This window comes from Kogia breviceps, chromosome 6, assembly GCF_026419965.1.
Source record: "Kogia breviceps isolate mKogBre1 chromosome 6, mKogBre1 haplotype 1, whole genome shotgun sequence".
In the NCBI taxonomy this organism is placed as follows: domain Eukaryota; kingdom Metazoa; phylum Chordata; class Mammalia; order Artiodactyla; family Physeteridae; genus Kogia; species Kogia breviceps.
This window is the reverse complement of record NC_081315.1, coordinates 111876555-111901628: the sequence shown is the minus strand read 5'-3', so window position 1 is coordinate 111901628 and position 25074 is coordinate 111876555. Positions and strand designations below refer to the sequence as shown.

Below are 25074 nucleotides of genomic sequence, written 5' to 3'. Positions count from 1 at the left end.
CCAACGCACTCCCTGGGTCCCTCCACACCTTCAGCTCCTGTGCATCCATCCCTCCCTCCATTCAATAAACACATGATATATCCACCCTGTGCCCGGAACTGCCGTGGGTACTGGCGCTGGCGGACAGCCCTGCTCCCGCCCTCAGGTGCCAACAGTCCGCGCATGAGCCAGGAAAGTGATGTATAAGTCAGAACTCCCCCCCTGTGACCTCTTCTACGGAGTTACCTGTCATGTGCAGCGCCAGTCCTTTTGTGGGTTCATCCCCCTCACTATAAGTTCCTTGAGGCCAAGGACTCTGTCTTGTCCCCTGCGTTTCCCCAACACCCAACACAGGACCAGGCACCTGGAAGATGTGGATGGATGAATGTTGAGTTGAACTAACTTAATAAAAGCCAGTCTCTAAGCAGTCAGGGACCAGACATGCATTACTCTGACCCACAAGGTTATTCATTTGTCTTCCAACAGTGCTGATGTCTGAGCTGGGCAGTCACCCTGAGATCTTTCTATTTGCATTTTCTCTGGGATCCTGTCACTTCCCCCCTTTGCAGAAACCAGTGCGCTGGGGATCAAGCACTGGGCTATTGCTGCTCCAGTTACCGGTTCCTACAGGGACATCCAAGTGGGATCAGAGAGCTGCTCAGTTGTTGTTGTTGTTGTTGTTAGTTTCTGCTTCATAACAAAGTGATTCAGTTATACATATACATATGTTCCCATATCTCTTCCCTCTTCAGTTGTCTTTTGTGTCTGATGGAGGAGCTGAGCTCTTCTCCGCCTTCCACCACCAGCACCCTCAGACCAGCTCCCCCGTTCCCATTTTCTCACCTCTCTGTACCAGCCAACAGGCTGCTCTTTCTTTCAAAGAGCAGCACTTTTTATATCACTCCAGTGTGCAAAATATAGTTCTTGAATCTTTCTCACTGTTATCTGCAGGGAAATGTCCAAACTCCTAAACTCGGCATTGGTAGCCTTTGCCACCCTGCCCAGTTCTCCCTCCTCCTCCTCTATCTCCAGCCCCACCTGCCAACACACCCAAACCCTATGGCTCCTCGAGAGACACATGCTGCCTTTCCCCACCCCATGTCTTTCTCACAGCTTATTCCATACCTAAACCCTCCTGCCCTTGGATGCTGCCTCAAAAGCAACTTCTTCCTCGAAGGCTTCGGCTGTTTCTATCAGCTGGAAGCAACCTCTAACCCACTTTCCTAACTTTATCTGCACCGTCTTACGGCATTCATCCCTTTCCCTGTGTGTACACATGAAGACATGTGCCTTCATATACATTACACAGACACACACGTATGTATATTTCCCAGATGACATGTATCCCAGGGCTCAGGCTTCTGTGCCCATGGGAATCATATTTTATTTCCCAGCCCACTGCTCAACTGGGATGAGCCCTTGGCTTCTCTCTGAGCCCCTAAAGGATCCCCTTACCCAGGCAGTACTGAGCAATGCAGAACTGCCTGAAGAGTAAGTACAGGAGACTACTTACCTCCATCACCTACTCTACAGCGAGTAATCTCACAGCCCCACTGGGACATTTCTCTTCTCCTGGGATCTTCTCAAGATGGAAGAGACCAGAAATGGATGGATGGGGTCCTTTTGAGCCCCACCCCAGCAGCTAGCCCAGGGCTAGAGGTATCAACCAAATCAGCAGGTCCCATCCCACAGTTACCCTGACTTGTGGTCCAAGGGTCACTGGTGGTCATGGGGCACAAACCGAGACTTCCTAGTGGTTCAGCCTCTCTGCCCAAAGGGACCAATTTTTAGTCACTTGCAGAACTAACATCACATCTTTCTTGCTGATCAGAACAAAGTTGTTTACTTTTGCTCTACTATCATAGTACTTGCAATTAAAACTCAAATTCATTATTTATTCTCCTGCCCTCATCACACAAGCTGAAACAATGGTCACAACTGTTATAGACTGAGTGTTTGTAGCCCTGCAAATTCATATGTTGAAGCCCTAACCCCCAATTTAATGGTATTAGGAGGTGGGGCCTTTGGGAGATGTTTAGGTCATGATGGTGGGGCCCTCATGAACAGGATTAGCGCCCTGATAAAAGAAGCCTCAGAGAGTTCCCTCACCTCTTCTGCCCTGTGAGGACACAGAGAGAAGTTGGTAGTCTCCTGATCTTGGGCGTCCAGCCTCCAGAACTGCAAGCAGTACATTTCTGTGGTTTATAAGCCACCCAGCCTATGCTACTTTTTATAGAAGCCTGAATGGATTAAGACAGCAACTAACACATAAGTGCTTATAACGCTCCAGGCTGTTTTAGAAGCATTTTGCACACATCAACTCACTCCATCATCACAACCAAGGCTGTGAAGTAGATATTATTATCATGCCTCTTTATAGACCTCAAAACAGAGAGGTTAACTGATTTGCCCATGATCACAGTGCAGTGAGTGCAGAGGTGGGATGTGAACTGGTAAGTCTGGCTCCGTGGCCAAGCTTCTAACAGCTCTGCAGCACATGATGATGACTAGGGCGTGAGCATTCCTTCTCTACCCACCTCCATTCCAGCAGCGATTTCGTCTGCTGTGGTCCTTCTGAAGTCCCCTGGGGACCAGGCAGTGTCCCCCTCTTGCTCACAGCAGCAAACCCTGCAAAGGGGCTTCTGCTCATCGCTGTGTTCACTGACCATGGTTTCAGGAAAGATACAAAGGAGGCTCTTGGAGGCAGAGCAGCCATCCTCACTGTCCGTGTTTCTGTGGCTTGTCCCCAGGGAATGTTCCAGGGAACTTCCTAAACGCAGCCTCCTGGCAGGGGCTCAGTAGCGCTGCTGGAGGCACTGAGGCAGATGAGCACCGCCAAGAAGGGCCATGCCCCCCACCCCTACCCCATTTGCACCTGCCTCAGTCCACAACTTATGAGGAGTGAGCAGGGCAGACTTGATGTGTCATCCCCAGTTAGCCCAGCCAGACTTCCAGAACCTTCCTGAGCTGTGATATCCACCAAAACTACACACCAGATCTGCTAACTTGAAGAGCTGGGGCTTCCTCTGAGCTGAAAACAGGCCCCAGAGTCGGCGGCAGCACCTCCAGCTCCGGAAAAGGCACAGCCAAGGGACCCTGAATGAGAAAGAGGAGCCCTGAGAGCTGCCGTCAGCCCCGCCCTGCAGCTCACTGGCAACGTCCTCACCTAAGAAACACAGACTATTATCTGTCCCAACAGAGGCCGTATTAACAAGTTCTCTTTGAAAACCACCAGGCCAGGGCTTCCCTGGTGGTGCAGTGAGTAAGAATCTGCCTGCCAATGCAGGGGACACGGGTTTGAGCCCTGGTCCGGGAAGATTCCACATGCCGCAGAGCAACTAAGCCCGTGCACCACAACTACTGAGCCTGCACCCTAGAGCCTGCCTGCGAGCCACAACTACTGAGCCTGCGCGCCAGAACTACTGAAGCCTGAGCACCTAGAACCCGTGTTCTGCAACAAGAGAAGCCAGCACAATAGGAAGCCCGCGCACCGCAAAGAAGAGTAGCCCCTGCTCCCCACAACTAGAGAAAAGCCCGCTCACAGCAACGAAGACCCAATGCAGCCAAAAATAAAAATAAATGTAAAAATTTTTAAAAAGAAAACCACCAGGCCCCGTGGGCCCTTGAGTTAGCCCTCAGCATCTCCAGGCCCCAGTCTCTCCATCTGCCTGGAGGGGAATGTGGTCCGGATCAGGATTCCAGCCATGGCTGCACACTAGACACCCAGAGGAGTTTTAAATGACTGTGATGCTTGGTCCCCAGGCCCAGAGACTCCCTCCACTTGGTTTGGGAGGGGTCCAGGGATTGACACTTCTGAAAGCTTCCAGCCGGTTTTGACATGAAGTGCGGGCCCAGGTGACCCCCGGGGTGGCCCACTTGGCCAGGCAGGAGCTTCTAGGGCTGCTTGCAAAAGAGACTAACTAAATTCAGAAGGGCCACAGAAGCGGTCAGTTTCCCTAAAATGCCTTTGAGAGGTGGCTGCAGGGAAAGTCGATTTACCAGCAAGCAGCGAAGTAGTGACTTGCTCTCGCGTTCCCCTGAAACTTCCTTCTGAGATCACGTGTTGTGTCCAGCCCAGGCCCAGCCCTGACTCCCCTCCTCTTTGCGGCGCCAGCCTCTGGGGGCCCAGCACAGAGCAGGAGACAAGTTCATTGCCGATGACCTTGACTGCTGGTAAAGACCTAGCTGCGCAAAGAGATTTAGTTGGTTTTTTTCTTTCCAAAGGTGGTGATGTGAGTGGTTAGGAATGAGGCTCAGGACCCAAACTGCCCAGATTTGATCTCCAGAACACCGCTCTCTAGGCGGATCACCTTGAGCAAGGCGCTCAGCACCCATGGCTCCCTTTCCTCATCTGTGACATGGGAGGTGAGGGCAGTGCTCCGCCCTGGGGAGGTTGTGAGGATGAGCTGAGTCCAGCTGTCAACACAGCACACCTTACTGTGTGGTGATGACCATTATGACTAGTAGATCATTTCTTAAAGGAGAGAGAAACACTGGTGTTCATTGTCAGTGAAGGGTGCAAAATTCTTTTTATTTCATTTTAATTTTATTTTTTTGCGGTACGCAGGCCTCTCACTGTTGCGGCCTCTCGCATTGCGGAGCACAGGCTCCGGACGCACAGGCTCAGCGGCCATGGCTCACGGGCCCAGCCGTTCCGCGGCATGTGGGATCTTCCCGGACCGGGGCACGAACCCGTGTCCCCTGCATCGCTAGGCAGACTCTCAACCACTGCACCACCAGGGAAGCCCTTTTTATTTTATTTTGTTTCGGCTTTTTTGTTTCTCTGAAAAGAAAGATGACTAACCGTTAAAGCCCAAATGTGAATGAAGAATAGACAATTCCTTTGAAGGTCTTTTAACCCAGGATAACATGTTATCTGTCCAGAATAAGTGACATTTATCTCTTTATTAAACATTTTATTTATCAAATATTTATTAAATACCTCTGATGTGCCAGGTGCTGGGCTTGGTGTGGGAGCTTCAGGCAGGAGTGAGACAGACACACCATTCCTAGCCACACACAGCTTAGAACAGACTGAAATGGTACATAAGTGATTCATTTCTTACACGAGAAATGAATCAGTTTCGATTTTTGTAATTGCTATGAAGAGGGACATGAGGGCCATGACAGGGGACTCTGGGTGGGGAAACTTCCAGAGGAAGTAACAGCTAAGCTAAGATCTGGAGGATGAGTAGAGGCCCTCTGGGTACTGTGGGGAAGAGCATCACAGCAGAGGGAACAGCATGTGTAAGTCCTGAGGCAAGAAAGAACCTGGAGACTCAAGGGACGGCTTGAAGGCCAGTGTCCCCGGAGGGCACTGAGTACGGGAATCAGTGTTGGGACATGTGCTCAGGGAGGCTGGCCGTTCAGGGGGCTGGAAGCGGGGGTGGCACTTTGCATTTTCTTCTAAGTGCTGCTGGAGAGTTTTTAAGCAGGGGTGTGACCTGCCCTGGCATTGGTCCACTGTGTCTGCTTGTTTGGAAAGTTGATTGCAGGGTCACAAGTGAATGCGAGAAAGACCAGTGAGGGAGCCCTGGGGTGCTGGGCATCATGATGAGCTGAAAAGCCCAAATGACAAAATCATCACATTCAGACAGAATTGGGGCTCGGGGTGATGGTTGGGGAAGGAGGGAAGAGAAAGAAACCACCAGTGATTGGACGCATGCTATGTGTCAGGGTCACCTGCGTTGCTTCATGTGAATTTTCACACAAGACGTGAAAAAGATTCTAACCCAGAGCTGACCACCCTTTCTGCTCCGTGATACCCGATGATTGACACCCTTCTCATCTTTTGCTCCTTGCTGTTGACTTTTTGAGGTCTCCTGTCTCTGGGGGCTTCTTCTTGGAGCTTCCTGAAGACAGAGGTGACAGTGTGGTTTCTTTGTCTAATGTTGCCCTTTCATTCCATGCCTCACCCTCGGCCCTGGCATCATTTTGCTTAGTCATCATTTGCATCCATCCGGTCCCTGGATCTCTGATGAATGACTGCGGCATCTCATTGCACTCTGAGCTGATTGTATCACCTGGCCCTGGGCCTCTGCTTGGCTCACGATGATTTACAGGCATCTGAAGCTGGACGTCTCCAGATGACCTGTGCAAACCGAGACCTAAGGCGACCACTGAAGCACTGGAGAGCTCGACAAGGAAATGTCCTCTGGGGTTGGGCGTGTGCCTCAAGACTCAAGGTAGCCACAGAGGAACTGAAACCCACAAACTTCCCTGCATCCTGGCACACCGTTGTTATTCCTTTTTTTTTTTTTTTTAAGATCACTGAGATTTTTCGGTTATACTTTTCTTCATGTTTTAATTTTATTTTAGGTATGTGCTAAAAATGTCCAGCTTTTGCAACCCAGGCTGGCTGAGCAGGGCTGTGTTAATGAGGTCACTGTCTCAGAGACTCTCAGGCACTGGCTTTCCCTTTGGGTTGAACCTTTCTGGGGACAGCAAGGTGCTGTGTGAGAATCTGGGCTTCATGGAGCAAGGCAGCTCTGGATTCGAATGCCAGTTTTGCCACTTTCCAGCTGGGTGACTTTGGACAAGTTACTTAATATCTCTGAGGACCCTCATTGTTGATTGGCCCACAGCTAGACACCTGACCCAAGCAGACCAATCAGAATTCTAGGATTTTTCACTCTGAAACTGAGAACCATTCTCTCTGGGTACGAGTTCCACAGTAACTTCAGGAGTTGTCAGTGTGTCAGTTCCCTGTCACCGTGAAGGAAGCCAGTGCAGAGTAAGAAAGAAAAAAGTCACAACCAGGGAGAAACAGAAAGGTGGTGAGAGCTTCCTGGCGGCGCCTGTGTTGCTGGTGACAGCTGTGTGTGTGGAAACCACTCCATCCCTGTGGATGGGAGGGATCCTTGCCATAAGGTTCCATTTGTGCCTTATCCACTTCAACTTCATTTCTGTCACAGGCAGTCAAATCATGTATGCAGATACACAACCTGGTATTTCTCAGTAAAATTTACAGTTTGGGGTCCAGTGTATTCCCAACAGGTGAGTAAATGTGGCCCAAAAGGGATACTAAGGAAGAAGAGAGAGGAGAATAACATGGATCGACCTTCTAGAATGTTCCAGGCACTGAAGTCACCACTTTGTGTACATTTCCTAATGTGAGGGAAGAGTGAGTCTGGTAGGAGAAATGTAGCTGCAAGCAGTAGAACCCCTTATTCACTCTTCAAAGAGTCAGAGCTGCATGGCCTCAAGGCTGGTCTGGCATCTCAGTGATACCAGCAACCACTCAACTGCTTTCCCTCCTTCAGATCCACTGTCTGCCGCTTGTTGGTGTTTTTTCCTGCTAATAATTGCCTCATGGTCACAGCAGGGCTGCCCCAGCTTCAGGCTTCACATCTGTGTCCTAAGAGGAGAGGGGAAGGCAAACCTTTCACAGATGCCTCCAGCAGACTTTGTTTTGTACCTCATTGGCCAAATCTGCCCATAAATATGTCCCATGGCCATTCCTACCTGAGAGCCAATTTCCACCTTTCCAACCTCTAGGCTGGGAGGTGACAAAAGAAAAAGGGTTTGGGAAAAGCTGTGGATTGGCCAACATCTTGTGTCTTTCCCTAGTAGTATGAGCACCAATAATATGCTGTGTCTAGGAATGGTAGGAACTGGATATGAGTGGCCTTTAGAGGGTGGGGGAAAAGGATGCTAACAGGCAAGATGGAGGAGGGCCTGACATGCCCATGGGAGCCACTGAAGGTGCTTAAGCCAGGTGGAGGAGTGTCAGGACCAGAGTTACATTCTAGAAAGGTCACCCTGGCTATTACCTGGAGGGTGGCTTGGAGGGGAATTGGACTGAAAGCAAGTTAGAGGTGTTTCCAGTACCCATCCTGTGAATTGAACGTAGTATTTACAGGCATAGAATTTAGAGTAACTCCTTCCTGAGCTACTTATTGGATCAAGGAAGTGACTGGACAGAAAAATGAGACTAAACTAAAACTCTTGAGAAATATAGAAGAATTTATCCTAGTGGAGAAAGAGACTATGATCTGGTGCCTACATCTGATTTTTCAGATGATGAAAGTGGCTTTTCTTTGCATTTCTGTGTGTGTAAGCAAATTCCAGGCCACATGACATTACTGACTCTGCCACATAAAACGAACTCAAGGTTGCATCCATGGGATAGGGAGTGCAAATCACATTAACACCATAGAATAGGACATTAGATTAAGTATTTCCAACAAGCGAAAAATGGGTAATACTGTTGTACATGTTCCTTCATATAGATCTGCTGGCCACATTAGAAAGGCTATAGTGTACTTATATATACTATTAAAAAATTCAGGGGCTTCCCTGGTGGCGCAGTGGTTGAGAATCCGCCTGCTGATGCGGGGGACACGGGTTCGTGCCCCGGTCCAGGAAGATCCCACATGCCATGGAGCGGCTGGGCCCGTGAGCCATGGCCGCTGAGCCTGCGCGTCCAGAGCCTGTGCTCCGCAACGGGAGAGGCCACAACAGTCAGAGGCCCGCGTACCGCCAAAAAAAATAATAATGTGATGCTTATGATTGTGTATAAAATTTGTCTTCATAGAAAACTGTTTCTTGGATATTGATTCTCAGAAATGGAATTACTATCTCAAAGGGAACAAACATTTTTAAAGCCATTGATACCTATTGCTGATTCAGAAATTCAAACTCATGATAAAAGTTCAGTTAAAGACAGACAATGCAGTGAGGAAACCTTCCTCTGTATTCTCTCCCTTGGCAGTGGGTTTGGTCATTATGTCTGTGGGCAATTTATTGCCTTATTTCTAAAGAGAATCAATATGCCCAGAAGCCCTAGTATAATGAAATTCAGCAGGGCCTCAGCTCATGAAGGAAGCCATCAATTAGATCAGAATGCTAAGAACAGTGAAAGTGAAAATAGTCCCAGTGAATCTTGATATTGAAGCACAGATTAGGGCATTTTAGGGGGAAAAAAGCATTTTCTCTTTATCTATATATTTTTTTATCCCGTACAGTTAGGAAGCTCATGGAAAATGAATAGAGGTTGTTTCATAGTATATGCTCTTTCCACACTACACACTAGCATGCTGACCCCCACTACCCTTACTCCAAATTTATTTCAAGAAGAATCATTGCATATCTGCCATTTTCCAAGAATTGTGCGGGCTGCTGGGGGTATACTCATCCTCTAGGATGTAGTCTGCACCTCAGTTATTTGCCCAGGCTCAGATGCTAGCTCTGCCATTTGGTAAGGCCTCTGCTTGGTGCCTTCGTCATACTAGCCCTGTGGTGGGTATTATTGCCCTCATTTACAGATGGGGAGACTTAGAGAGAGATTAAGTATCGTGCCCAAGGTCACAGAGGTAGTAAGTTATAAAGCTGATGCACTTTGTCATCATGGCCCTTTATGAAAAAACAGGCATAATTCTTGGAAAGTAATTTGGAAAAGCTGTTTAAGATGCTTTTCACACTGATCCTGGCTTATTTTATTTGTAAAGTCTATTTACTGCAGTTATAAAAACATCCCATTCATTCCAGTTCTCTCCTATCACTTTTGCAGAATTGGTATCTCTCTCTCATTCATTCATTCATGCATCCTTTATGCATCCACTCTCCCCAAATGCGCACACACACACACACACACACACACACACTGGTGTGCCGGCGCTGGCTCCTCCTGGCTGGCCAGAGCTGCTTGTGAACATTGTCTACCAACTCCTCAATGACATTATGATTTATAACAAGAAATGTATATTTGATCTCCATGCACTGTTCCTGGCACATAGCTCCTAAAACCCTTGAAATTTCCTAACTGTTAAGACAAAGATGGCTGTGCTATGTTAATGAGATGATTTGGGGGAAGCCCCCAGGAAACCTGAAGGTGGGGGCTGGTTGCCTGGGGAACCAACCATGTGATTAGAGGGTTGGAACTTTCAGTCCCACCCCAGAGATCTGGGGAGGAGAGAGGGGCTGGAGATTCAGTTCTATCACCAAGGGCCAATGATTTAATCAATCAGGCCTATAAAATAAGCCTGTTAAAAAACACAATTCGACTGAGTAAAGTTAAAAATCCATTTGGCTTTATTCAAGGATTCATGAATCAGGCAGCATCCCATCTAGCAAGTAGAAATGAGCTCCAAGGAGCTATACAAAGTAGAAGGCTTTTACAGAGGGGGCAAGGACAAGGAAAAAGTAGATTGCCTCATCTTTTGGGGGAGGAATGAAGGGGTCTATCAGGTGGATTACCTCACTACTGCTGATCAGGAAATTCCAGACTGACTGGTTAAGACTAAATTACTGGGAGAGGCTGAGACTGTAGTCAGGCTAGGTATGTAGTCTTGGTTTGCTGACATGGGGCTTAGCACAAATGACTCCATTTGGGACCTGTTGTTTCTTTATAACAAGGCTTTATAAAAAAAGATAGGGGGGCTTCCCTGGAGGCGCAGTGGTTGAGAGTCCGCCTGCCGATGCAGGGGACGTGGGTTCGTGCCCTGGTCCGGGAGGATCCCGCAAGCCACGGAGCGGCTGGGCCCGAGAGCCATGGCCGCTGGGCCTGCACGTCCGGAGCCTGTGCTCCGCAGCGGCAGAGGCCACAACAGTGAGAGGCCCGCGTACCGCAAAAAAAAAAAAAAAAAGATGTGTTCACAGAGCTTCCAGGTTGGTGAACCAAAACTCATCCATGTGCCTGGAGGATTGTGCACACCAAACTCCACGGGGACAGAAGTTCCTACACTCGGGACCCTTCTGAACCCAGCCCTATGTACCTCTTCATCTGTATCCTTTACAATACCCTTTATAATAAACTGGTAAACATAAGTAAATGTTTCTCTGAGTTCTGTGAGCCCCTCTGGCAAATTAATCAAACATAAGGAGGGGGTCATAGGAACTTCCAATTTATAGCCAGTTGGTCAGAAGCACAGGTAGCAACATAGATTTGCAATTGGCATCTGAAGTGGGAGCAGTATTGCGGGACTAAGCCCTTAACATGTGGAATCTGATGCTATGTTAAGGGTTAAGGGACACGGTACTGCTTTCAAGTTCAATAAGGAGGCACCAAAAAAGAAAAAAAAAAAAATGTGAGCAGCTTGAGAGAAGGGACTTTATTTCATTTTTCCTCTGACACCACAATAGGTTCTCGCCCAGTGCCAGGCACCTAGAAGTTTCTGGATCAACACTGGCATTAGTTAGGGGACTGAGAAGCTAGTCCAAGCTCACCCTTATCGATCAAGCTGCATGATTACTGCGGGGTCGCTTTCTCTCTGGAGGTCTGTTTCCTCAAGTGATTATACAAGGCTTATTTTAGATGACTTTTTGAGAATAACTAGTATTCTAATTAAAACACCATGATTCACACCAAACCTGTTTATAGCATAATGTGTATCACAAACAGACATCATTTAAAATACAAAAATTAGTGGCCAGATGGAGCAGATTGAGAAGGTTCTTAAATGTTGAAGACTTTCATTTGAAAAAAAAAATCATGAATTTTGCATTTGATTCCCTTTACCTGCAAGAAAATGCTAAATATTCCCTGAGGAAATATGTTGGAACCGGTTTGCATTCAATGAGAATCACATTAAGTTGATCCACATTTAATCTGTTTCTTGTCAGCATCTGCTCTGTTCAGCCAGTTTCTCATCTGCTTGGGCCATTTCACATGCCTTTCTCTGTGGGCCCTGGAGTCTGATAGGTCTTGTTTAAAATCCCAGCCCCACCACTTACCTGCTATAGGATCTTGGGGAAATTTCTCTCTAAGCCTCTTGATGTCCTCCTCTGTAAATGGGGAAAATGATAAACATGGATCATGGGGAGTTGTGAGGATTCAGTGTGGTGATATCTGTCAAGGGCTCAGGGCAGTAGCTGACACATAGTAGGTGTGGTCAAGGATTGCTTTCCTTGTAACTCTTGGATTATCAAGTTCTGCCCCTGCTGGTCCTCCTGCATGGAGCACTGGCTCCCCAGGGAAGATGCCCCCACAAAACCCTCCTCACCTCCATTTCCACAGACTCCCTCCTTCCTGGTCCTGATTGTCTTGTGGAGGCTGCAGGTCCTTCTGTCTTGTCCTGCAAGCTCCTGAGAGCACAAACTTTGCATTTGTGGAAATCTAGAGCATTCAACCCACTGTCTAGCATGTCCAGGGAGCTAAGCACCTGCTTAATTGACCAAGCTGGACTTGACATTCAGATGAGAGACACTTGAAAAAGGGAAACGATTTCTGGCCCAGGAACTCCTCCTGGCGAAGTGTTGGTGGAATGGAAGCTCCTATTCCCCAAATACCGAGAGGACAATAGAGTTGAAGGGAGAACCCACTGAACATGCCCATCTGTGCCAGGAGCACTTGCCATCAAGCACCTGCTCATTCATTCCAACCCTAGGCGCCTAACACTGCTTGTGCAACCAAGACAAGCACACTCGGTGTGCAAAGAGTTTGTGTGGCTGCTGCGTGAAGTGGAAGGGTTTGCCTTTCGACAGATGAGATAAGACAGGTGGCCGGGGCTAGACATTACAGTGTCCTGGAAGTCTTGCTAAGGAGCTTGGGTTTATCCTAAGAGCAGAGAAAGACAGGGAGTGAAAGCAAGGGAGTGATGTGACCAGCTTTCTAGTAATTCTGGCTGCTGTTTAGAGAGTGGATTGGGGTGGGGCCAGCCTGGCAGCAGGGAGCCTGGCTAGGAAGCTGTTTCAGTGATTCAGGTAAGAGATGGTGGTGGTCTGGGCTGGGGGAGAGGAGGAGAGGGAACAGCAAATACCAGTTCTGTACTTTCCAAGTGTCTTTAATCTGTGAAGTAGGTCAATTCAGCACTGCTTTGATTTACAGATCAGAGCAAGAGAAAGGGCAGTGACACAGCAGTCCCTGAGTATGACTTTCTCATCTCATCTATACATCCCCCTAAAAAAGGCTGCATGACTTTGGGTGTTAAGTGAATGGTGTCAAGGACAGTCACGTCTGTGTCAGCCCCTCTTGTCAGAGTGCATTCTCTCATTGAGGAGCTCTTGTCTTCACAAAGGTCTGGAACTAAGTAGGGCATGGACTAGTGTCCCCATTTTTGCCCTCATTTTTTTATACCCAAGGGCTTCCCCTCTCCCCATCATGTGGTTGTCTCCCTGCCTGGGATCTCCACCATTATCTGCTCAGACATTTGCTTCCCCCAACGGACTAGGAGGTGAAGCTGCAGCCTAGTCCTCTCCAACTCCTCTGGGCATGTAAATGCCTGCTGTTGTTTTATAGAATCATCGATTCTAGGATTGGAAGGGAACTTAGGGTCTGCGGGTTTAGTGTTCCTCCAAGTGCAGTAGTTCCCTCTGATATCCACACATCTGCTGTGCATTGGGCACACTCTTGCCCCAAGAGGCAGTCCTGGCATCTCAGGTGGATCACCTTCGTGACTCCTTTCTCTGACTCTCCACAGCCATTGATATTTCTGTGAAGCCAGCATTTCATTCTGTCTGACCTTACAGTTTACCTGTCTGTTTTACTCACTCAACAGTGAGGCCTTTGAGGACTAAGATGCATGTGTTTTATTCATCTCAGCATTCCCCACAGCCTTGTACACGGTGTCTGGCATAGAGTAGGTACTTGATAACAAGTAAATGACTGACTGAATGGACAAATGAGTAAATGAACGAGTGAGTGAGTGGTTAGCTCTCAGTGTTATAAAGTTCTTCTTTACCCTCAGCTGAAACATGCTTCCTGCTAACCACCACTTTCTGAGCTGAAGTTCATGCCACACAGGACCACACTTTCCTCTTCCCCATGGTGGCTTCTCACCTGGTGGAACCACAGCGACCTGCTTATGTTCTTCAAATATACCAACCTGTTCCTGCTAAGCTTTTTCCCACTTTAAGCATTTTATACATCTGCCCTTTCTTCCTAGGACACTTGACTCTCATTTCTTTAATGGCCTTCTTGTCATTTGGGTCTTAGCTCAAATATCACCTCCTCAAAAAGACCATTTCTAACCACTCAATCTACAGTAACTCCCTTTGCCCCTTCACCTCTTTATCTCTCTGTGCTGAATTTGGGGTGATTTCCTCAGATTCATCTTCCAGTTCACTAAATCTCTCTTCATCTGTGTCTGTCTAACCTGCTGATTGAGGTCTCATATCAGTTACTCTACTTTCATTCATAGAATGTATATGTGAATATTGTAAGCATTCTTATTTTAAAATCCTTTTTAGAATCTCTGTGTAATGCCCCAGTAGAGATTTCTCCAATTTATTGTATCTGATCATCTCTCAGGAGTTGAGTATCTTTGTAATTGTTGTCATTTTTACGATGTAACTTTATCAGGAATTATCATCTATGAGTGACCCACATGGGTTACAGAGGTGACCTATCATGTTTATGAATCCTGGAAGAGTTGTTAGTTTCTTTTTATTTATTTATTTAATTTTTGGCTGCATTGAGTCTTCGTTGCTGTGCACAGGCTTTCTCTAGTTGCAGTGAGCAGGGCTACTCTTTGTTGTGGTGTGTGGGCTTCTCACTGCAGTTACTTCTCTTGTTGTGGAGCATGGGCTCTAGGCGTGCGAGCTTCAGTAGTTGTGGCTCATGGGCTCTAGGGCGCAGGCTCAGTAGTTGTGGCACACAGGCTTTGTTGCTCTGCGGCATGTGGGATCTTCCCGGACCATGGCTCAAACCCATGTCCCCTGCATTGGCAGGCGGATTCTTAACCACTGAGCCACCGAGGAAGCCATACATTAATTTCTTGGTGAATGCAAGATCAGTGCAAGAATTTGGGCACCAACCTCATGCACGATGTAGGCAAGAGATGATGATTTGTTGTGTTTGGTCTCCATCACCTGATTCCAGTGACATTAACGTCACATGTCTGCTTTGTCCTCAGACTGGAACATCACCCAGTTCAGTGATACCCAGATGCCAGGTTCTTAATGCATGTACTTAATGTATAAAAACCACCCAGCCGGGCTTCCCTGGTGGCGCAGTGGTTGAGAGTCCGCCTGCCGATGCAGGGGACGCGGGTTCGTGCCCTGGTACGGGAGGATCCCACGTGCCGCGGAGCAGCTGGGCCCGTGAGCCGTGGCCCCTGGGCCTGTGCGTCCGGAGCCTGTGCTCCGCAACGGGAGAGGCCACAGCAGTGAGAGGCCCGCATACCGCAAAAAAAAAAAAAAAAAAAAAACCACCCAGCTAATGCATGAGCATGGGACTCAATGAAAACACAGATTTCTGAGATTCGTTTCCTGGGTACTGATTACATAAGTCTGGGCTTGAGCCTGGGAATCTGAACTCTTATACAGCTCTCCATATGATTCTGAGGTATAGTGAAGTTTCAGTACCAGTGGTCCTATAAGCTTTAAGGATTGTAGTTGGATTCATTTTTGTCTTGTTTATTTCCTTTAAATAAAAGGATTGAAAGCAGCTTACAAGGTATATGTAAATACATTTTGAAAAGCAGACTTAAAAACCACCTACACAAATAAATAACCTAAGCAAGTGAGATCTGACTTTAGCCCAAGACTGGAGACACACAGGGTAATGCTGTGGGTGGCGTCCTCACCAACATCCTCATCATGGATATGGCTGTGAGCGATGTGCGAGCCATTATTATCCACCTCTGGAGACCCTCAACATTAAAAGCCCAGCTCAGTGAAATCAATTATGGAAGTAACAATAGAACTGCAAAGGGATGCTGCTCTTTGATAGGGTTTTAATGTTTCTGAGGTCCCCTTCTGCAAACTGTCAGATTGCTCAAATACACTTATTGGTCTGGCAACACCCAAGAAGACTCCTCCTGGCAAACTGATCTGCCTTGCTGAGTCCTCACAGCCCATGTTCAGTCAGAAGCCAAGACACCTCTTGGCTTCTGCCCAGAGGACTCCTGTACATCTCCAAGGCGCCACTCAAATATCACCTTCTCCAGGCAGTCCTCCTCCTCCACCTTCTTCATTTCCTTCCTTCCTTTTGTCCTTCATTAATTAAGCCCTTATCATGTCCCAGCACTACACCGGAGCCCCCCAACTTCCCTCCATCCCAGTATCTGCCACACTGCAGACCTTCCCAGCCTCATCTCCTGTGATGCTTCCCGTCACTTCTCTGGTCTGTCCACTCTGGCTTCCTGTGCTCCCTTCCTCTCTCTGCAGGGACTTTGCACAGGCTGTGTCAGTCTTCTGCCTGGAATGCTCCTCTCCCCTCACATTCCTGCTGTCCCCCACCTAAATTGTTCCTCCCTGGCACCCTGCAGTTGTCTTACTCTGCCCTCCTTCACTTCTGGGACATAACATTTCTTTTGTGATTCCTAGGTTACCCTCTGTCTCCTTGACCACAAGAGAGCAAGCACTGTAACCTCAATGCCTAGCACCGAGCCTGACATACAGCAGGTGCCTGATAATTTTGTTAAATGGGTGAAAGAAGATAGCCTTGAGAACCTCAGTCTCTCTCCTCCTTTGGATCAGTCGTTCTTAAACTTCTTTTGGCCATTGGCCCCTTTGAGAGTCTCAGGAAACCTAGAAACCCTCTCTGTACGGATACACATGAATACTTCTTCACATAAAACTCCCATATTGTTTCAAGGTTCAAAAACCTTACCCCAGATAAAGTGCTTGCTTCAGCAGCACATATACTAAAATTAGAACAATACAGAGTAGATTAGCATGGCCCCTGCACAGAGATGACATGCAAATTAATGAAGTGTGCCATATTTCTGTTTGGGATTAGCAGAAACAAACTATTATATATAGGATGGATAAACAACAAGGCCCTACTGTATAGCATAAGAAACTATATTCAGTATCCTGTGTTAAGCCATAATGGAAAAGAATATGAAAAAGAATATATATGTATAACTGAATCACTTTGCTGTACGGCAGAAATTAACACAACATTGTAAAGCAACTATACTGCAATGAAATATTTTTAAAATTCCGGATAAAGAGGGCATTGTTTATTAATTCCAAGCTAAGGTTCTTTTCTAGAGAGAGCAGCTTATGAATTGTATACACATATCATGATTTAAACCCAGTACAAATTGAGATGAATGTGAGACTCGCAGCATCTTAAAAGCTTATGTGTTCAGATAGCTTCATGTAGATACCATGCTGGTTGGTGTGTTCCCTTTAAGAACTCATCTCCCTGGGTTTTTTGTTGTTGTTGTCGTTGTTGCAGGAAAGAAGACAGCACAGAGGCAAGCACACCAAGCTGGAAAATATTTACATCCCTCCCAACTGACTAGCGGAGCCGAGGTGGCCCCGTGATTTGCGGTCCCTTCCAGGGAGCTGAGCTACAAGCCAAACGACCATCTTCCTATTTCAAGTCACTCTCGACAACGTCTCTACTCTGTATAATACCAACCAGGGCACCAAAGAGATGGCTGTTAACTGTCAGAAGGCCGTATGTATTGGCACAGAATTGGCGGAAGGAGGCGGGGGCTGGAGCCCCAAGGTCCCGGCTGGCTCAGCCACTCCTAAGCTTTGCTCCTGCACAGATGACTAACCTTCTTAGAATTTCCACTTCTTCATCGGTTTGAGGGGCATAAAGCCTACCTGACAGTTTTGTTCCGACAACCTAATGAGCTAATGGCTGCCGAAGGGCCCTGAACACTAAGATGCTTCCCATGTGTCAGGGATCATTGCTGTTGGTAAAGTGTGATTCCATCCTCTCTCACTCATGGACTGACGTCTGCTTAGGAGGGCTGTCTGCCGTAAGTACTCATTACAGTTCTACGTAGCTGCCGCCCAAGATGCGTGATGTGAGGTCTGGCAGCAGGACGGTTTAAGAGACATCTGAGTAGTCACCTTGCTATTCTAGAGCACCTGCTGGGCTAGCCTGTGCAAAACATTGTATGTGTCCTTGGGAGAGGGGCCATGGATTTCACTAGATTCTCAGATGAGACTGGGACCTCCAAGGGTCAAGCACTGCTAGTCTAGGGGGGAAGGACTCTTACTAAGGAACCTGGAGACCCAGCTCTGCCTCTAACTGGCCAGTGACTTTGAGGCCATCCCTTGGCCTCTCGGGGCCTCAGTTCCTCTTCTATGAAATGGGTGTGACCGCGTGCCCTCCAGCATCCCTCCGTGCTTGGACCTCTGATGAGTCTGTAGCCCCTCCGTCAGAGGAGGCTCGTTCCGCTGCAGCAAATATCATCGGGGTTCTTTCTGTGGGGCAGCCTCTGGTCAGCTGGGAAGGTCCTGAACCCAGCCTCCTTGCTTCCAGAATAAGAGGAGATTTCTTCTTTTCTAAACATAAGTCACTTCAGGCCACTGTGTCCGTGAATTTCCCACCCCCCACAAATAACCAAAGCACCCCAAAGTGCCCGAAGTACTACAGCCCTGTTTCTGCTCGTCTGGCCCAGCAGTTAAAGAGCATTGTGGCCCAGTGGCTGTGCTCAGACCGAGAGGGTTTGCTCCTTCTTAAAGACTTTCCTGTAAACTGCAGGGCTGTGAGGTCACCTCATTCAGCAACCAAGGGGCTAACAGGGACAGCTGAAACCTTAGCACCCCAAGAAAGGCCGAATGAAAAGCAGGCTGTGCATAGTGCAACCTGATGAGCTGAGTTCTTTCTTGAGGCAGAGGTTGATGGCAGGAAGGCGGCTGGTGGGTGGGGTCTGCCCTCATGTCTGGGACCTCAGCAGGAACAGGGCTGGGCTCACACAGTCCCACGACCCATAGGACAGACCTCAGAGAGTTCCTAGTCTACAGTCCTCAGGCCAGATCTGGCTCACAGACATGTCTTGTTTAGCTTCAGTTGTTTTTGTTTTTTTTTTTTAAATTGAGGTTAAGCCATGTGTAGCATAAAATTTACCGTCTTAACCATTTTTAAATGGCCAGTTCACTGGCATGAAATGCATTCACATCGTCGTGCACCCATCACCACCGTCCATCTCCAGAACTTTTCCATCTCCCCAGATTGAAACTCTGTGCCCATGAAACACTAATCCCTTATTTTCCCCTTCCCCAGCCCCTAGCCAAGCTCCCTTCTTCTTTCTGTCTCTGAGTTTGTTGACTCTAGGGACCTCATATAAGTGGAATCACACAGAAGTTTTTCTTCTGGGACTGACTTATTTCATTCAGCATAATGTCCTCAGGTTTCATCCATGTTGTAGCATGTGTCAGAATTTCCTTCCTTTTCAAGGCTAAGTAATACTCCATTGTGTGGCTCCATTAAGGCTAAGCAAAATACTCACATTTTGCTTATCAATCTACCTGTCAATGGACAATTGGGTTGCTTCCCTCTCTTGGCTGTTGTGAATAATGCCGTGAACATGGGGGTACAAATACCTGTGTTGTATTTGTTAATATTGGAATGAGCAAATAACATTCAAAAGCCAAGAGATTTCTCATTAAAATCTGGATTTCTGACTTCTTTTGGAAAAACAGTGAATCTGGCAACTCAGGGCTTCTAGCTTCCTGGCCACACTCAGAGTTGAATGAGGCCAGCCACTCCCTCCCCTACCGACAGGCACACAGCCTGGGGGGCCTCAGGCCCCCAATCCCTCCTGGTCTCCTCCTCGCTCCCCACCTCACCTGCCTGGTCTGCCCAGCGCCCTCCGGTTATGGGTAGAGACAGAGACCAGAGAGGCACAGTGAGCTGTGCCCAAGTTCGCATGGGCGGGATTGTGCTATGACTACTGTCATCCAGGAAGGCTTGGACTGGGGTCTCGTTCCAGCTCTGCCACTTGCCTGCCCCTGTGACCTTGACCTTTCTGAGCCTAAGATTCCTCTTTCGGAGGGAATTGGGAGAGACGGAACCTGCTCCGACATCCTTATGGAATCGTTGAGACAGAAAGAAGGGGATGCGTGCTGACTGGAATGTGGGGTTGGGATATGAGGGACTTATTAGCAGCACAGACGAGGCAGGCAGCTTAGGGTTTGGGGGTCTGTTTCTTCACCTGCAAAATGGGAAAAGGGACCACGCCTCCCCCACGGGCTTATTCTGAGGATTAACTGAGACAGGGAAGCTTAGAGCCCCCGCAGAGGGCTTGGCACACGGCAGGTGCTTCACACAGGTTACTTTGGAACAGGTGAGGGCTGCGTTCAAGGACTCCAAATCCCCATGGCAGCAGAGCGACACCCAGCAAGAGATGTGATGTCCTGGTGTCACCGGGACAGCCTGGCTGCAGAGTCCTTCAGCCTGATTTCAGAGCCTACCCTCTGCCTGTTACCTGCTGGGGGCCCTGGCAGGTCAGTCGCCTCTCTGAGCTGCAGACCCCCAGCTGTCAGACGGGGCGATATCCTGGTCCTCACCAGCACAAGGTGGGTGAGAAACGTAAGGTGCCCGGCACAGAGTCGATGCTCAATAGAGTTTAGTTTCCCTCCTTCCCTTCCCAAGCAGAAGTCTCTCTCTGAGGTGAAAAGTATGGCATGTTTTCCGAATATTTCCAAAACAAAGAGAGGAAAAAGCGTAGTTTCTAGCCTCGCACTGGAGCTCTCCCGGGTTCATGTGTTCTTGGGGTTGAGGTGTGTCGCTCCCTGGGGTTCCTTCCTTCATCCAACCAGCATTAAGTGCCAGGCACGGCTACAGACCTGGAGTTACAGCAGAGAACAAACAGACCAAATTCCTGTTCCCGTGGGCAGGTTTTCTATCAGTCAATAGGTTAGTCGGCCGATCATTGCTCATGAAGTGCTTCTTCTGAGCTGGCTTTATGAGGGGCCCTGGCTTCACCCTCAAGGCTTATCTCTGTTGCTGCATGTGCTTTTCCCCAGAAGGCATGCTTGTCCTGAGCCCCTACTGTCACCCACCACTGGGTCTTTCTACCCACCGTGCTGTTTCTGTTACCTCGGCCCATCTCAGAGTCCCTGCCAGGGGCCTCTGAGTCACTTCAGGGCCAGTGAGACCCTCCTGAGGGGAGCCTCCCATCCCACTGTACCTGGGAAACCTAAGAGGCCAGGTGTGGCCCTGGCAGAGCCTCACCCCTTTACCTTTAGACTTTGGATGGATGAAACGGGAAGGTGGATGGAAAAAGCCCTCGGTCAACTCCTAAGTTCTGCATAAACATATAGGATTTGACCTTCACATGCTGGAGAGATGAGAGGCTACCTGGTGTAGGAGAGAGACTAAGGTTTAAAACAGAATCACTGGTCTGGAGTCTGGGTTCTGCAACCTCTGAGCTCCGAGATCATGGGAAATTCACTTCCCCTCCTCAGTTTACTCACTTGGCAAATGGAGTAATGAAATACCTGCCTTAGCACCTGCTGGGAGTGTTAATAGATACACTGCATGGGAAAGCACTTTACAGACTTCAGTGTGGTGCATACACTCTCATGTCATTAATTCACATCATTAATTAAATGCACACCCATTATGTACCTACTGTGTGCTATTATGAACAAGGTGGTCTGTCTTATGACAACTTGGAAGAGGTATCCAGGCTAAGGAAGAAGAGAATTGCTTGTCAGATGGTTGTACCGCACATTCCTAGATGGTGATTAGCAACAGCCAGCGAGTTGGCATGGCAACATTTCCCCATGAACTGCTAGGCAGTGTTCTTAAAATAGGTTCACTAGAGGTGTGGCAGAAGTGAAGACACACAGAGTCCGCGTGGTCTGATGGCTCTGCCCTTCCCAGGCAGGCCAGTAGTGCAGTAATTAAAATACCAGATCTGGAAGCATCCATTGTTAGAGCTAGAGACTTTAGTAGTAGCACCTTGCCTTTTCCCATTTGATAGGTGTGGAAACCGAAGCCCAGAGAGGTTAAGTGAACACCCATAGTCACACAGCCTCTTGATGTGACAGATGGAGCCGAATCTGGTTCTGATATCTCACACAGGGTTCTCCAGCTGCGCCGCCATGCCTGTTCTTCTGATTTGGAATTTTAGATCTGTGTCTGATGCCATTAATTTTCTGATGATTACAATCCACATGTCATCACTTACCCACATGTATTCTATCAAAGAATTTTCGCCACGTTTCGCCCTGGGGAAGCCCTGAATCCCAAGATATCACGAAAACTCACTTCTTAACTAGGCTGAGATGATTGTAGTTTAAATCCACCCCTTCACAGCCTTCCCTACCTTAGTTTCCCTGTGTGAAAATGAAGCAGCAAAGCTGATCAAAAGTTTATGAATCAGTCTGTGATGAGATTACCGTATGAGCTTACTTATCCGTCATTGCAGAGGACAGGGAGCCCAAATCCTTTAAAAGATGAGTTTCTTTCTTTCTATTTGTGTTACTCAGCAATTTGTTGAGTAAACTTCCAAACTTGAGTGTGGCTTTTCACATTCAGGCTGGTAAACTTTTTTAAAAGAGATTCACAGCTCTTGTTTAATTCCAGGGTGAAATTCCAGGTCTGGAATGAGAAACTTCTTGAGAACTCAGTCCACATCGGAGAATAGGGTGCTAGACATTTTTGACATATTTTAGACATTCAGCCTCTTTTTCTGTGTTCAGACAGTGCCTTGCAGTTGGAGGGGCTCTGGGCTGGGAGTCAGGGGACAGGTGTGGCACGACCCCTGCCACGCCCCCTCTCTAGGCTTCCAGTAGAAGATTGCCCTCTGTAGTGATGATTCTTCACCCTGGTTGCATGTTGGACTCACCTGGAGAGCAGTTAGAAGTCCGATGCCCACCTTCCTCTCCAGGCCACCTAAGTCAGGTTATCTTGAGTGGGTCCCAGGCAGGGATCTTTAAAGAGCCCCCCAGTGATTCTAATGGGGAGCCAGGGGGAGAGCCACAACATTATAGCCTCCCAGTCCCTTTTCGTTCTCCCATCCCCTGTGTTAATTAAATTCCCAGATGCCATTGTGTGTTTCTTTTGTGTCAGACTCATTTATTTTGGTTCCTTGCTAGGAAAGAAATGTGTCCTCAGAGTGGATAGGAGGATAGTTCTCATCTTTGGAATATTTTGGACCATGAGTCAGCGTGGTAACTTCACCTTTTAAGCAGCTAGTGGACCTATGAAAATGAAATGCGTAGCATGCTGTAGCATTCAGCTCCACTGTACGCAGAACTGGATGCCAAACACTTGGTGGCTGATCATGGCATGGTTACACGAAAGTTCAGATTGTACAACTGAGTGATGCGATAGGCACACAAAGCAGATTTCTTGGGTACAGTTGCTTGAATCCTGAAATCTTCCAGAAATAGATAGTCTAAGTCCAGTGTGATATATAAATTGACCAGTTGTGTAAACATATAGAAACAGATTTCTATGCGGCGTTTGCACCAATGGCCAGCTGGGTTCCTACCTGGCTCTGAGATAAATTTTTGGGAAATTCTCTGGTACTTTAATGGGCAGAGAAGAAGAAACCCGTGGGGTTTATGGATGTATTTAGTCCTCTTTCCTGTTTTATGAGAATTTCTAGAAAAAGACAGTATATGCCTTGGATCTAAAACTGCTTTTAAAAAGTCAATAGGCTTAGGATGGAAGGATTGGGCTTGCTTTATCCCGTTTCCCTAAATCCTACTCTGGTTTCAGCAAGCACAGGTCCCATCCAATCTGACGTCTGCATCCTTGGCATAAATGTATTACATAGAGTCATGGGAAGACTAATGCGGGAATTGATACCATCAAAATAAGGTTTGCTTTAATAACAATTTTTTTTTTTGTCTTGGAAAAACATCATCAGGCTATGCCCACAGGTAGACTGATGATACCCTTCTATGGTGGTAGAATAAGGGAAGAGAAAGACAAATGTGCTGAAAACTCAGTATCAACTCTATCAATATTTTCTTTTTAAAGTAAAGTGATATAACACATTGTTTGCAAATATGACACTGCAAGTGGTGGGGACAATAAATATCTATGCAGCAATGTTATAACTATTAACCGTTAGACTTTGCATCGGGACAAGGACAAGTTCTGCCTGTCACAGAGATTGGAGGATGGGTTATGGGCCAGATAGATGGGGTTCGAACTATGACTCTGCCACCAACTGGTTGTGCAAGCTTGAACGGAATACTTACCTCTCGCGGTCTCAATGTCCTCCAGGGAAACATCAGGGAAGGTATGAGCCTTAATGAGAGAGCACAGGTTTTTTTTTTTTTTTTTAAAAAAGCACTCAGCACATATTAGTGCTCTGTGAACATTGAGAACCTTCCCTCAACATTTTGAAAATGGTCCAGACACATTTCAGTGCCATGGTGGGACATGCACCACCAACCTCAGCTGGGCGACTAAGATGATCTCCCAACGTTCAGATTTGCACAACCAACTTTTGCTGGTGAAGCGGGAAAGGGACTTGGGTGTCACTGGCAAAGGTGATGACCGTGGCTTGTCAGTTCATTTTGGCAGAACCTCCCCGGTCTCCTCACTCTTCCAGGTTGAATCCTGGGCAGATATCACATGAAAGCTGTGAAGCACAGACATCAGTGTGGAAACTGTGTACTTTCCTCCTGGATCCCAAATGCACAATAACTAGACTCCTTGCCATTGCATGAATCTCAAAGGACTCCTATATTACACATCTCTATTAATCAACACAGGGTCAGAATTTTGGCAGTCCATGCTCTGCCCCTCCGCTCGGTTAGAAGCATTGGTTCACGTGGAAGTGGTCTCGCAACATAGGCGGACCCCGCTTCCTTTTGGATGTTCTGCAGTGGGACCCTCCCTTGGGTCCTGGAGCAGTGGCTGTCCCCAAACTCCTGCCTGCAGTGAAATGAACAGAGCAATCAGTCCTCGGAGATGCCCATCAGATTCCTGACCAGTTGTGAATCAGACTCATTACTCCTTTCTGTGTTTTCAAGATTTGTAATGATGATCGCTCAATCTTGTGTAAAATAGGCTGGCATTTTCTCTTGTTACCAAGATGTATTTTTCTATGTTAGTTAAATGTATAATTTGTGTAATTTTGTACATTAAAATGTATCCTTTTTCACAGTTAAAGTTTTTTTTTTCTTTTTTGAATGTTTAACTTATTGATGGTTCCTTACATAGTGTTGTAGACCCTAACACAATACAAAAAGGCAACGAATCCAAGACTCTTGATTTTGGGTGGGGGATAAACGACCTTCCCAGAAGTCAAATCCACTTCTCACAAGTAATCAAGTGATGTCCTGTATGATCCATTATATGCCTGTATAGGTTTACCATTTTTGCTGTAACAAATTTCCATGAACCTAGGGGCTTAAAACAACACATATTTATTATCTTACAGTTAGGGAGAAGAGAGGTCCGAAATGGGTCTCACTGGGCTATAAATCAAGGTATTGGCAGGGCTGTGTTCTTACTGGAGACTCTAGGGAAGAATTGGCTTCCTTGCCTTT

General features: G+C 47.4%; 1 protein-coding gene and 1 non-coding gene across 2 annotated transcripts in view; both read left to right on the top strand.

Moving 5' to 3' along the window:
- The window catches only part of C6H4orf50 (chromosome 6 C4orf50 homolog), a 125340-nt gene extending 100655 nt beyond the window's left edge, over positions 1 to 24685 (top strand). Inside the window, exon 13 of the mRNA XM_067036401.1 lies at positions 17048 to 24685. The gene's annotated coding sequence lies outside the window, so the exon portion shown is untranslated. The remainder of the gene's footprint in view (positions 1 to 17047) is intronic.
- On the top strand, positions 16482 to 16588 carry LOC131759079 (U6 spliceosomal RNA). Its single transcript, XR_009336408.1, has one exon. It is a non-coding gene; the product is annotated as a U6 spliceosomal RNA (small nuclear RNA).
- Positions 24686 to 25074: the final 389 nt, after the last annotated feature.